Source organism: Mauremys mutica, chromosome 3 (genome assembly GCF_020497125.1).
Source record: "Mauremys mutica isolate MM-2020 ecotype Southern chromosome 3, ASM2049712v1, whole genome shotgun sequence".
Classification (NCBI taxonomy): domain Eukaryota; kingdom Metazoa; phylum Chordata; order Testudines; family Geoemydidae; genus Mauremys; species Mauremys mutica.
The window spans coordinates 191,161,070-191,175,947 of record NC_059074.1 but is presented as its reverse complement, the minus strand read 5'-3'; positions in this window follow the sequence as shown (position 1 = coordinate 191,175,947).

Sequence of the window (14,878 nt, the reverse complement as noted above, 5' to 3'; positions counted from 1 at the left end):
ACCACCCTACTAGTGAAAAAGTTTTTCCTAATGTCCAACCTAAACCTCCCCCTCTGCAACTTGAGACCATTACTCCTTGTTCTGTCATCTTCTACCACTGAGAACAGTCTAGATGCATCCTCTTTGGAACCCCCTTTCAGGTAGTTGAAAGCAGCTATCAAATCCCCCCTCATTCTTCTCTTCTGCAGGCTAAACAATCCCAGTTCCCTCAGCCTCTCCTCATAAGTCATGTGCTCCAGCCCCCTAATCATTTTTGTTGCCCTCCGCTGGACTCTCTCCAATTTATCCACATCCTTCTTGTAGTGTGGGGCCCAAAACTGGACACAGTACTCCAAATGAGGCCTCACCAGTGCTGAATAGAGGGGAATGATCACATCCCTCGATCTGCTGGAAATGCCCCTACTTATACAACCCAAAATGCCATTAGCCTTCTTGGCAACAAGGGCACACTGTTGACTCATATTCAGCTTTTCGTCCACCATAACCCCTAAGTCCTTTTCTGCAGAACTGCTGCCCAGCCATTCGGTCCCTAGTCTGTAGCAGTGCATGGGATTCTTCCGTCCTAAGTGCAGGACTCTGCACTTGTCCTTGTTGAACCTCATCATATTTCTTTTGGCCCAATCCTCTAATTTGTCTAGGTCCCTCTGTATCCTATCCCTACCCTCCAGCGTATCAACCACTCCTCCCAGTTTAGTGTCATCTGCAAACTTGCTAAGGGTGTAGTTCACACCATCCTCCAGATCGTTAATGAAGATATTGAACAAAACCGGCCCCAGCACCGACCCTTGGGGCACTCCACTTGATACCGGCTGCCAACTAGACATGGAACCATTGATCACTACCCGTTGAGCCCGACCATCTAGCCAGTTTTCTATCACTCCCTTTAGAGCAGTGGGTCACAAAGCCGGTCTGCTGCTTGTTCAGGGAAAGCCCCTGGCAGGCCGGGCCGGTTTGTTTACCTGCCGCGTCCGCAGATTCATCCAATTGCGGTTCCCACTGGCCATGGTTCACAGTTCCAGGCCAATGGGGGCTGCGGGAAGCAGCGTGGGCCGAGGGATGTACTGGCCGCCCTGTCAAACCAGGAGGGTTCTTTCTAAAAACTCTCCAGCTATAGGGAAAAGGAAATAAAAGGCTTACTTAATACTTTATATTTTAAATGTTTTAACTGTTGGGGGGGTTGTTTGTTTTTTGTTTTGTTTTGCATCTTTAATGAACGGTTTAAAAAAAACAGTGTATTTGCCATGCTGCTAAGCAGCCTAAAATCTCCATACACCAAATCCCAAACCTTGTTAATATTGAACAGCTAAAGGGTCATGTTAACACTGTTGACTATTTGGGCCCATAATACAATCCTTACAAGATCCATTAGTAATTAGCAACATTGACTTTGATTGTGCCTTGATCCCAGACTCTCATTCTCAGTCCATAGTCAAACCATTACAAGAAGATCATTCAGGTCAGCAGCTGGTGCAGGAGTCCAGAGATGGCTGCATTACTGTCTGCATTAGGAATTTGGCATGTGTATTGTATTTATTGTGGAGATGTAGAAACCGTCAGTACAAATGATGCAAACTCCATTGCACTGTCACCCCCTTCTAACAACAAAACTTATGACACGACCCCAGCAGGGGGATGGAAGCGTGAGCCTACCTGACCCCTGAAATCCCAGATTGGGGGGGGGGGGCAAAGCCAAACCCTGAGCTCCACCACTCAGGGCTGAAGCCCTTGGGCTTTGACCCTGGCCTGAGGGGCTTGGGCTTCAACCCTGGGCCCAGGTGGAGGGGCTTGGGCTTCAGCTTTGGCCCCGGGCCCAGCAAGTCTAAAATGGGATCCCAACCCACTTTGGGATCCCAAACCCATAGTTTGAGAACTGCTGGGTTGTGATGCATGGTTGCTGGTCTATGGGCTAGTCTACACTTACCGTCCGGGTCGACGCGGTGAGTTCGACTTCTCAGAGTTCGAACTATCGCGTCTGATCTGGACGCGATAGTTCGAACTCCGGAAGCGCCGCGGTCGACTCCGGTACTCCACCACTGCAAAAGGCGGTGGCGGAGTCGACTTTGGAGCCGCGGACTTCGATCCCGCGGCGTCTGGACGGGTAAGTAGTTCGAACTAGGGTACTTCGAGTTCAGCTACGCTATTCACGTAGCTGAACTTACGTACCCTAGTTCGACCCCCGCCCTTAGTGTAGACCTGCCCTAACAGAGGTAAGGGATCACAGCTGAAGGACAGGGTGTGGTTCTCAGCAGCCTTTGCACTGCACTGATTGTGGGCTGCACATTTTCAGGTTGTTGCATCTGCTATAAGTTAGAGTGCCCCTACGGCTGCAGAACTGGCCTGCACAGAGCAGCCAGAGAATTGGAACAGTGTGAAGATAAGCTTCCAGCCACCTTGGTGTGCATTTCCATAACTTGTGCTCTGCATAGTCTGGCCAGACCCCTAAATCGACCCCATACACTTGCTTTCTGCAAACTGGTTAGAATGAGTCACTTTAGTATGGAGATATGCCCATCTCATAGAGCTGGAAGAGACCTTAAAAGGTCATTGAGCCCAGTCCTCTGCCTTCACAGCAGGACCAAGTACTGTCCCTGACAGATTCTTGCCCTAGATCAAGGACTGAGCTCACAAGCCTGGGTTTAGCAGGCCAATGCTCAAACCACTGAGCTATCCCTCCCCCCACTTTCTTAAAAGTGACCCCCTGAAAGCTTCTTACAGTGTTTGTTGGCTCCTTAATCCTGAACTTCAGGGGAGGGGGTTCAATAAGCAGGCAGATAAGATGACTAATTGAGGCTCTTTTTTTTTTTCAGTGCAACATATGTCAGTGTACTCCCCCTGAAAATCTGCCTGCTTCTACCCAGCTAAAAATGTGGGAGTAAAATCCTGTGCAACAGATACCATTTACAAACCTGTACATATGCACGCCGCATTAGAGCTAGCTCCAGAATGTGCTGTTGTTTGTATCAGAGGTGGAAAAATTCATCAGAGTGGAGTACTTGGCACGCAGAGCGAGGATTCCTGCTTTTTGTTCCAAGTTTTGCCAGTGAGTCACTATGTGATCTCTGGGAAGCCACTTCAGCACCTCCGTTTATTGCTCTGTAGAAACAGAACAGGCAATACCTTCATCCCACGGGTGTTAAGGTTACGTTGCCTACTATTAATTACAGTTCGTCTATTACCTTCTCTCTCATGTTAACACATGGATATGGTGTTGAATGCCAGAATAGTCAGTTTTATTGGTAACCCACCTATATAGCTCACTTTGACTTAATGTTTTTACAAGGATTTGGTTGGTTGCATTGCCTACTTATAGAAGTGGCTGGGGTTGTTTGTTTGTTTATTAAAAAAAATATGTTCTAGAGCAGGACAAAGCATCCACAGCCTCCTAGTGAATCTGGCCCTGGAGATTCACGGCACCACATTATTTATTTGTACTGCCCGTCACAGAGTTGCAACGATACCATGTCCCCTGGTTGCTGGATGTAGCTTGGGCACTGCTGTGCCTCAGTTTCCCCAGTATCTTCCTGAGCCTACTAAAGCTATAGAAATGAACTGGCCCTCCAGCCAAGATGCCTTCAAGAGTCTGATCCCTTCTGGGGCCACAGTGTCCTTTAACAAGTCCAGCAGAAATAGGAAAACAACTGAATCTTCAGCTCCAGTTGGGCTTAGCTGGCCACCTCCCTCCCTCACAGGTAGGCCTCAACTACCACACAATGTGCTCACCTCTCTCTAATCCTCAGCCCTAACTGGGCTTAGCTGCCTGAGCCTCGGCTAAAATGTGGCTTCTTCACATCCATCTACAAGCTCCTGGGCCTCACTCAACCCCACAGTCTAGGGCTGGCACAGTTCTCTATCTTCCCAGCATTTCAGGCAGGCCATCATCCCTCAAGCACATACTGTCTGCCCCTCAGGCCCTTTCTCTCACACACACACACACACACACGCACACACACCTCTCATTACATCCTCTCCCCCAGGCAGCGGCGGCTCCAGGCACCAGCGCAGCAAACGCGTGCCTGGGGCGGCAAGCCATGGGGGGGCGCCCTGCCGGTGCCTGCGAGGGCGGCAGTCAGGCTGCCTTTGGCAGCGGGCCTGTGAGAGGTCTGCCAGTCCCACGGGTTCGGCAGCACTTCAGCGGCGGGTATGCCAAAGCCGCAGGACCGGCGGACCTCCCGCAGGCATGCCGCCGAAGGCAGCCTGCCTGCCATGCTTGGGGCAGCAAAAAGTTACTGCCACCCGTGCCCCCAGGTCTCTTCTCACCAACTATCCTTCTCTCTCCTCCTTTGCATCCATCACCTTCACCAGACCACATCCTCCACAGGAGCAATAAGTGAGGTTACTAGCACTCTCAGGCTCCTTTACCCATTTTGCTGCTGATGCGGAGTTTACACCCTGTCACACTGCCATATTCCCTAAGATGAGGTGAAGAATAGTGTAAATATTGTAGCAAGTTTAACTACTGCAAACTTGGGCTGATCCTGCTCTGCTGCCATTAAAATCAATGGAAATAGTCTCATTAGCTTCACTGGGTGCCTAACCATATCCCAGGGAGCCCTAATCTATGGGACCCTATTTCTGGCCCTAGGAACCCTACCAACTCTGAGTATATCTCTAGCCTGAGGAGCCCTAGCCATTGGAACGCGAACTCCAGCTCAGGTAGACCTACAATTTGGAACTGCAACTCTAGCCCGGGGAGAATCATCCTATGGAACGCTAAGCCTCACCTGGTTAGCCCTACACTTTGGATCATTAACCTGAGCCTGGGAAGCCCTAACTTTGGTACCTCAACTCTACACCCGAGATCCCTATTCTTTAGAATAAAATGACCATACGTCTCCATTTTCCAGGGACGGTCCCCAGATCTGTATCCCCTGGCAAACAATGCCCCCAGACGAGTTCTTGGTACATGACATTTGTCCCCAAATGCCCTTACTTTTAATTTCTCATGTTGGTTAATATATCTAGTGAATAAACGCGTTAAAGAGAAGTATCCCGAATATTTCTATTATTGTTATTATTACTATTAGTTAAAACAGAGTGAGTATGACCTTGCTTTGCAAGGAGGAATATATGCATATCATACCATTAGTCATAATCACAGTTTCAGGTCAACGGACTGTCCTTCCAATTTAAATAAAAAATTCAGCAACCCAAAATTCTTATATGCGCAGGCAAATTTTGAAGCAATAGTTGCAGATGTGAGGCAAATTATGAACTAATTGACGACTGGAAAGATGCTGAATATGTGTCACTATTGCCTTGTGCTACTCCATAGCAAAGTATGCACGTCCAGTGTTGCAATTGTCTGTCCATGCTAAGAACCTAGATCCTGTTCTAAATGACAGCTGTCATGGAATAACAGGATGTCTAAAGCCAACACCAAAGGTTGGCCTCTACTTACTAGCTGGCATTGCACCACCTGATATCAGGAGGAAGATAGCAGTCAAATGGAAAAATTGCTGCAATTGGAAGACCCAAGGCATCCATTATATGGTCACACAGGAGTAACCAAACACCTCAAATCATGAAAGAGTTTTATCACCATTATTGTGACTCTGGATATGACAGCTGGCAAGGCATGACTGAGGTTATGGAATTAAAGACTACATACAGTTGGATGCACTGAAATAGATCTGGAACCCCAGGCCGACCTTCCCAGAGTGGCCAATACAGACTGGTCAACGTGGCGATGCCTAACCACCTGCGCATGCAAACTGGCAGATCAAAGACTAACATGATCAAATGGGGCTATTCTAATGACATGAATACATGCAAGTGTGGTGAAGTGCAGACCAAGAGCACCTGCTCATTTGCCAACCCTTTGGGAAGACCTGTACAAAGGAGGACCTTGCTGCAGCGACAGAAAGAGCCATTGCTTGTTCATGATTCTAGAAAAACATCTAGTTTGTGACAGGACACAAGAAGGAAAAGACCCTGGGCAGGGTCCAGCAAATTGCAGAAATAAACGCGTGGCTACACAAGTGGTGTCAGTGAGAGGATTTTGTCTTCTTAAACCATGAGCTGATGTTCCAGGAAAGAGGACTACTGTGCTGGGATGGGCTCTATCTATCAACTACTGGGAAGAGCATCTATGAACATCATCTGGCTAATCCAGGGGTAGGCAACCTATGGCACACGTGCCAAAGGCGGCACGCGAGCTGATTTTCAGTGGCACTCACACCGCCTGGGTCCTGGCCACCTGTCCGGGGGGCTCTGTATTTTAATTTAATTCTAAATGAAGCTTCTTAAACATTTAAAAAACCCTTTTTACTTTACATACAACAATAGTTTAGTTATATATTACAGACATAGAAAGAAACCTTCTAAAAACGTTTGGAATGCGAAACCTTAAATTAGGGTGAATAAATGAAGACTCGGCACACCATGTCTGAAAGGTTGCCGGCCCATGGGCCAATCTAATAAGAAGAGCTTTAAACTAGGTCCTACGGAAAAAGGTGACAAAAGTCTGGCCCGAGCGCACCTAGGCTCAAGTAGTGTAGAAAAGGGGAAGGGGCTAAATTCTGGACTACGGACTAGAAATCACAACTGCATTAAAAAGGCAAGAAGAAAAGCAACAGGCAGTCTGCAAAATATCTTTGATGTCTGTATACAAATACAAGGAATATGAGGAACAAGCGGGATGAATCAGAACTCATAGTATAACAAGAACATCATGACTTAACTGGCATTACAGAAAGTTGGTAGAACAATTCCCATGATTGGAGTACCAGCATTGGGAATATATCTTGTTCCAAAAGGATAACTATGGGGCAAAGAAAGAGGTGTTGCACTGTATGTCAAGACTGTATACACTTGCTCAGAGGTCCAAGAGAATGTGAGCAACAGACATACTGAGAGTCTCTGGGTGAGGATAAAAAGGTAAAAAGAACAGTAACAATGTTATGGTGAGGGGCTTTTATAGATCACCAAATCAGGAAGAGGAAGTGGATGAGTCATTCTATAAGCAGGTAACAAGATTAGCTCACTCACATGAGCTAGTATTAATGGGATATTTTCCCTGATATCTCTTGGAAGACTATTACAGCAAAACATAATATGTCCTGCAAATTTTTAGCATGTGTAGGGGACAACTTTCTAATTCAGGTCGTCCTTTTGGATCTGGTTTTGACCAACAGGCATGAATTAGTTGCAAACATGAAGGTGAGTGGGAACTTGTGAGGAAGTGATCATGATCTGAGAATTCAAGATCCTATGGAAAGGAAGACATGAGAACAGTAAAACAAGGACACTGGACTTCAAAACAGTGGATTTCAACTGACTCAGAGAAATAGTAGGCAAGGTCCCATGGAAAGACCAATTAGGAAGAAAAGGAATCGAAGGGGGCTGGTAGTTCTTAAAAGATGTAATACTAAAGGCTCAACATCAAGCTATTCTGATGCAAAGGAAAGTTAAAAAGAGCCACAGGAGGCCAACGTGGCTTCACAAGGAGCTTTTTAGCTATCTAAATACCAAAAAGGGTACACGTAGGAAATGGAAGGAGCAGCTCGTCACAGGGAGGTATACATGGGAATAGTGAGTGTGTGTAAGAACAACGTCAGGAAAGCCAAGGCTATGTCACACAAAAAAGAAAGATCAAGGAGTGTGTGGCTCCACTGCTCAATGGAGAACATGAGTTGGTAACGGAAGATGACAGGAATGCAGAGCTACTTAGTGCCTACTTTGCTTCAGTCTTCTCACAAAAAATAACATGTGACCAGATGACTCATAAAGTTACCATGGACAATAAAGGAGAAGGGATGCAGATCAAGATAAGTAAAGAACACATCAGAGATCTTCTGACCAATTTGAATGACTTCAAATCAGCGAGGCCAGATGCTATTTATCCCAGGGTACTGAAGGATTAGCTTAAGAAATCGCAGAGCCATTGGCAATAATATTGGCAAACTCATGGATCACAGGAATGGTTCTAGAAGATTGGAGAAGGGCTAATATAGTACCTGTCCTTAAAAAGAGGGAAAAGGAGGATCTGGGGAACTATAGACCAGTCAGTCTGACTTTGATATCTGGGAAGTTACTAGAGCAAAGTATAAAACATTCAATTTCTGAATACCTGCAGGATGACAGGGTTATAACTAGGAGCCAGCATGGATTTACTAAGAACGTATTATGCCAAACCAGCTTGAATTCCTTCTTTGACAGGGTAATTTGTTTTGTGGATAGGGGGAATGCAGTGAAAATAATATACCTGGACTTCAGCAAGGCTTTGGACACATTCCCACATGATATTCTGATAAGTAAGCTGGAGAAATGCAGGCTTGGCAGAAATGGCTACATAATCTGTTAAACAGCCACAAACAAAGAGTAACTATGAATGGATTATGTTAGATTGGAGGGAGGTTTCAAGTGGGGTTCCATGGGGAGCTGTTCTGTTGTTTAACATTTTTATTAATGATCTGGATGTAGGAATAGCTAGCATACTGATCAAATTTGCAGATGACACAAAGCTGGGGGGATGACAACACTTTGGAAGATAGAGCTAAAATTCTGCAGGATCTTGATACATTGGAGAACTGGGCTATAAACAACAAAATGAAATTTAACAAAGACAAATGTATGGTGCTACACTTAGGGAAGAAAACCCAAATGCACAAATACAGAATGGGGGTTAACTGGCTTGGCAGCAGCACTGCTGAAAAGGATCTGGGAGTTGTGGTGGATCACAACCTCAGCGTGAGTCAGCAAAGAGATGCTGTTCCAAAAAAAGCAAATGCAATTTTAGGTTGCATTAACAGAGGGATAGCATGCAAGTCATGGGAGGTGATAGTACCCCTCTACTCTGCGCTGGTTAGGCCTCAGCTGGAGTACTGTGTCCAGTTTTGGTCACCAATGTATAGAAAGGATGTAGAGAAACTGGAAAGGATCCAGAGGCAAACAACCAAGATAATCAGAGGGATGGAATGCAAGCCATATGAGTAAAGGCTGAAGGAACTGGGTATGTTTAGTTTGGAAAAGAGGAGATTAACAGGGGACATGATAGTGGTCTTCAAACACTTGAATGGCTGCTGCCATAAAAATGGTGGAGAAAAGTTGTTCTCTCTTGCCACAGATGGCAGGACAAGAGGCAATGGGTTCAAACTACAAGCATAGCAGATTTAGATTAAATCTCAGGAAAAGCTTCCTAACTAAAAAGTGTAGGACAATGGAACAGACAGTCTTGAGAGGTTGTGGAAGCTCCTTCACTGGAGGTTTTCAAAAGGAGGTTGGATAGCCACAACAAATCCTGCATCTTGGCAGGGGGTCACTAGATGACCCTTGCAGTCCCTTCTAATGTTATGATTTTATGATTCTACGAAGAAGACCGGTGTCTAAATGCACTTTATAGTGACGTCACAGCCGCGGTGATTATATGCACATTTGTTTTGTATTTGTAGTGTATATGTATATGTTAACATATAAGATGCTAAAAAAATGTTGCCTCACTATGCCCTGAAACTTACATTTTCAGTCTTGGCTACTCCACTGTGCTCCCACCCCTGTGTGTCCCCAGATGTGGTTTACAAAATATAGTCATCTTACTTTAGAACCCTAACCCTAGCCCAGGAAGCCTTACCGTTGGGATCCTTAACCTTCCCCTGGGGAGCCCTAGCCTTTGGAACCCGAGGCCTAGATTAGGGGCCCCTACCATTTTGAACCCTAACCTTAGTTCAAGGAGCCCTAAACTATAGATCCTCAAAATAGCCTGGAGAACCCTCCTCTTTGTAACCTTAACCCTCGCCTGGGGATGCCTCCCCTTTCAAACACTAATCCTATCTTGAGGAGTCCTAACCTATAGAATCCTAATTCTAGCCCAAGGAGCCCCCCCCTATGGATTCCTAACCCAAGCCTGAGGAGCGTTGTCCTATGGATCCCTAGCCCTAGCCTGGGGATCCCTATCCTTGGCACCCTAATCCTAGTCCGGAAAGTCCTAGCCTTTCAAACCTGAACCCTAGCTCAGAGAGTCCTGCCCTTTGGAGTGATAACCCTAGCCCTGGGATCCCTAACCTATGGAAACCTAACTTTAGTGCATTGAGCCCAAACCTATGGATCCCTCACACAAACCCAGGGACCATTTGTTGCTGATCAGTTCACAGATGTTCCTCATTGCAAACAAGTCAGTAGTAACTGTTGACCATTCAGAGTAGAGGAGTTCACAGAGATTCTTCTTCAACACTTAGCCAAATGGTGGGTCTCAGCAATCATTCACCATTTGGTCTGTTCCTGGGCAGCTGCACGGGCTCAATGAGTCAAGAGTCCAACGTTGGAACAGACTTGATGCAGCCATGTAATAGGGGGTCTGCCTCTGGGCCGCCTCCACCTCTTGGTTGGTGGAATTTTATCCTGGATGTTACAAGCCACCCAGAGAATGGTGTTCACCAAAAAGTCTTGTGGCTTTCTCATGACATGTCCGAAAAGCGTAAGACACCATCTGCAGACAATGTCCCTAGTAGTCTGTAGACCGGAGTGACCATAAACATCTCCATTACAAAATGAAGCCATTCCACTTTATGCCCGATATACAACATTGGCATTTTGTGTGGAAAGCTTCCAGTTTTGCCCAGTCTGAGTGGCATAGTGTCCATGTTTCACAACCATACAGCAGTACAGAAAGGATACAGCTCAAATAGATCATGAACATGTTTGTTGTGCCTAAGTATGTTGATTCCATATTTGTTGTAAACAACCCATGGCAGATGCCGCAATGCCAATCCAATAGAGAACCTCCATGTGAGAGCTGAAGGAACTGGTGAGTACAGAACCCAAATAGCAAAAGCTGGAGACTGCTTTGACAGTTTCTTTATTCAAAGAGATTGGGATCACAAGTGGACCTGATCCTAGATTTTAAAGCTTTGTCTTTGACTGCAAAACATGGAGGCCAACCTTAGCCAACTCCTCTTCCATTTGCTGAAGTGCCTTGCGAACCTGCCAGGGCTCTGTACTAGAAGAACAATGTCATCTACATAGTCAAGGTCTGAGAGCGAGAGATCACCGATCTTAATGCCTATGGAGATTCTTAATTGCAAAAAAGTTAGAAGCAAATTCTGATAATTCAGCACATATTAGTTAGTGCACATTGCTGACCATTCCAGACTAATCAACTCCCTGACTTGCTTCATTGTAAACACATCACATGTGTCTGCTTGCTACTCCAGCATAGTCAATTTGTGGGTATTGTTGAAGTGAAATAAGATAGGAGAGACTATTGACCATTCGGGGATGATCCGTTCTTGGAGATTGTGGATTGCAAAATAGTTAGAATTTACTGCTGGCCATTCAGGGCTGATCACTTCTCGAAGATTTGTCTAGCAAACCAGTTAGGAGGAACGGCTGGCCATTTCGGGCAATCATATCGCTGAGCTTCTTCATTGCAAATAACTTAGGAGTGAATGGTCAGCATTCAGGTCTCAATTTCACAGTGATTCTTCATTGCAAATAATTTATCGGTGTCAGTTTACATGCAAGTCTGGGAAGTTCACTGAGTTTGTTGATTGCAGAGACATTAGGAATGACTTCTGATCATTCAGGGCTGATCAGTTCACAGACATGGTTGATGGCACACAAGTTTGGAAAAACTGCAGACAATTCAGGGCTTATTAGTTTGCAGAGATTCTTGATGGCAAAAAAGTAAGGAATGACAGCTGACCATTCAGGACTAATGACTTTGCGGAGATTTGTAATTGCATAAAAGTAAGGAGGAACAGTTGACTGTTCCAGGCTGATCAGGCTACAGACCTTCTTCAGTGCAAACAAGAGAGAAGTGACTTCTTACCTCAGGGCTGATAAGTTTGTTGACTGAAAACAAGTTATGAGTCACTGATGAGCATTCAGGGTTTATCAGTTTGGGATATTCTTCACAGCAAAAAAAGTTAATTGTGACAGCTGACCATTCAGGACTAATGACTTTGCGGAGATTTGTAATTGCATAAAAGTAAGGAGGAACAGTTGACTGTTCCAGGCTGATCAGGCTACAGACCTTCTTCAGTGCAAACAAGAGAGAAGTGACTTCTTACCTCAGGGCTGATAAGTTTGTTGACTGAAAACAAGTTATGAGTCACTGATGAGCATTCAGGGTTTATCAGTTTGGGATATTCTTCACAGCAAAAAAAGTTAATTGTGACTGCAGAGCATTCAGGACTTATCAATTCATGGAGATTCTTAATTGCAAACAAGTTAAGAGTGACTGGTAATCTTTTAGGGATGATGAGTTTGACCAGTTTGTTCATGGCAAAGTTAGGCATGACTTCTGACCATACAGAACTAATGAATTCGCGGAGTTTCTTCCTTAGAAAAAAGTTAGGAATCACTGCTGACCATTCAGGACAGAGCAGCTCGCATTGATTCTTAGTTACACACAAATTAGAAGTAAATTCTCATAATTCAAGAAGACCAGCTGGTGCTGATTGCACACAAGTTTTGAGTTACTCTTGACCATTCCAGACTAATCAACTTGTGGACTTACTTCATTATAAGAGAGTCAGGTGTATCTGCTTGCCACTCCAGGCTAATCAATTTGTTGGTATTGTTGAAGGGAAACAAGATAAGAGAGACTACTGACCATTCAGGGCTGGTCCATTCTTGGAGACTGTTGATTGCAAAAGAGGTTAGAATTTACTGCTGACCATTCAGGACTGATCAGTTGGCAGAGATTCTTCTTTGCAAACAAGTGAGGAGTGAGTACTGACCATTCTGGGCCCATCCGTTCACTGAGGCCTGGTCTACACTAGGACTTTAATTCGAATTAACCGTGCACCCGTCCACACCAGGAAGCCATTTAATTCGACCTAGAGGGCTCTTTAGTTCGAATTCGGTACTCCACCCCGACGAGGGGAGTAGCGCTAAATTCGACATGGCTATGTCGAATTAGGCTAGGTGTGGATGCAAATCGAACTTACTAGCTCCGGGAGCTATCCCACACTGCACCACTCTGTTGACGCTCTGGACAGCAGTCCGAGCTTGGATGCTCTGACCAGCCACACAGGAAAAGTCCCAGGAAAATTTGAATTCTTTTTCCTGTCTGGACAGTTAGAATCTCATTTCGTGGTTGGACATCGGGGCGAGCTCAGCAGCACCGGCAGCGATGCAGAGCTCTCCAGCAGAGGAGTTCATGTAATCTCTGAATAGAAAGAGGGCCCCAGCATAGACTGACCGGGAACTCTTGGATCTGATCGGTGTGTGGGGCGAGGAGTCTGTGCTTTCGGAGCTGCGCTCCAAAAAACGGAATGCAAAGACCTACGAGAAGGTTTCCAAAGCCATGAGAGACAGAGGATACAGCCGGGATGCCACGCAGCGCCGTGTGAAAATCAAGGACCCCAGACAAGGCTACCAAAAAATCAAAGCGGCAAACGGACGTTACGGAGCCTGCCACCGCTGCCCCACCAGTGACCATGGACTCTCACGATGGGACAGTGTCAACGGCCAGTTCCTCGGCGATGTTCGCGGACGGGGAAGATGAGGAAGGGTTTGTGGAGGACGAGGCAGGCGACAGCGCTTACAACGCTGGTTTCCCCGACAGCCAGGATCTCTTCATCACCGTCATGGAGATCCCCTACCAACCATCCCCGGCCATTAACTCGGACCCTGAATCAGGGGAAGGATCACTCGGTAAGTGCTTTAACCATGTAAACTTTTATTCTTAATATAACAGGAATCTGAAGTATGTGAAAAGGAGGTCTCTCTATATATGGGGATAGAACAGAAATCCTCCTGGGAGATCTCCACGAAGCTCTCCTGGAGGTAATCAAAAAGCCTCCGCAGGAGGTTCCTGGGGAGAGCTGCCTTATTGGGTGTTCCGTGGCAGCACACTTTTCCGCGCGAGGCTTTCATGAGGTACTCAGGGAGCATTGCCTCCCCAAGCACGGCTGCATAGGGCCCTGGTTTGTGCTGGCTTTCACGCAGCATGCGCTCTCTATCTCCTTCAGTGACCGTCCTCAGGGTGATCTCGCTCGGAGAGTCCTGCATCTAATTAGGGGAATTACTGTAATGTTACGCCTGGTCCAGAGTATTTTTCAAAAAACTCCGGACAGACGGCATAGCACAGACTCAGCACGCTGCTGCGTGACGAGTGTAACGGAAAGCCAAAGAATCAAATGGACGCTCATGGAGGGAGCGGGGACTGAGGACGCAAGGTATCCCACAGTTCCTGCTGTCTCCAAAAAGCATTTGCATTCTTGGCTGAGCTCCAAATGCTTCTAGGGTCAAACACAGTGTCCGCGGTGGGTCAGGGCATAGCTCGGCAATTTACGCAGCCCCCTCACCCACCCCCAGAAGTGAAAGGGAAAACAATCCTCTGTTGACTCTTTTACATGTCACCCTATCTTTACTGAATGCTGAAGATAGATGCGATGGTGCAGCACTGAACACCGACATCCTCACTCCCCCCCGCCATGGGTGGCTGACGGTACAATATGACTGATATCCATCGTCATCATCAGCCTATTGGCACATGGGGCAGTGCAAAAGGACTGGTAACCATGCGTACTAGCATCAGTGAGGTCGATCAAGGGCGCCTGGCCCTAATTTTTCCTGGTAGGTGGTGCAGTATGGCTGGTAACCGTCCTCATCATAGCAAAAGGGGGCTGAGCTTCATCAGCCCCCACCCTTCATGTGTAAAGAAAAGATTCAATTGCCCCTGGACTAGCAGCAGGATGCTGGGCTCCTCTCCTCCACACTCCTTAATGTCCTATCTGGACTATCATAGCAACTGGAGGCTGCCTTCCACTCATTTCTCACTAACAAGGCACTGTGTCTTATTCCTGCATTCTTTATTACTTCATCACACAAGTCGGGGGACAATGCTATGGTAGCCCAGGAAGGCTGAGGAAGAATGGAATGAACAGGTGGGGTTGTTGCAGGAGCACCCCCTGTGAATAGCATTCAGCTCATA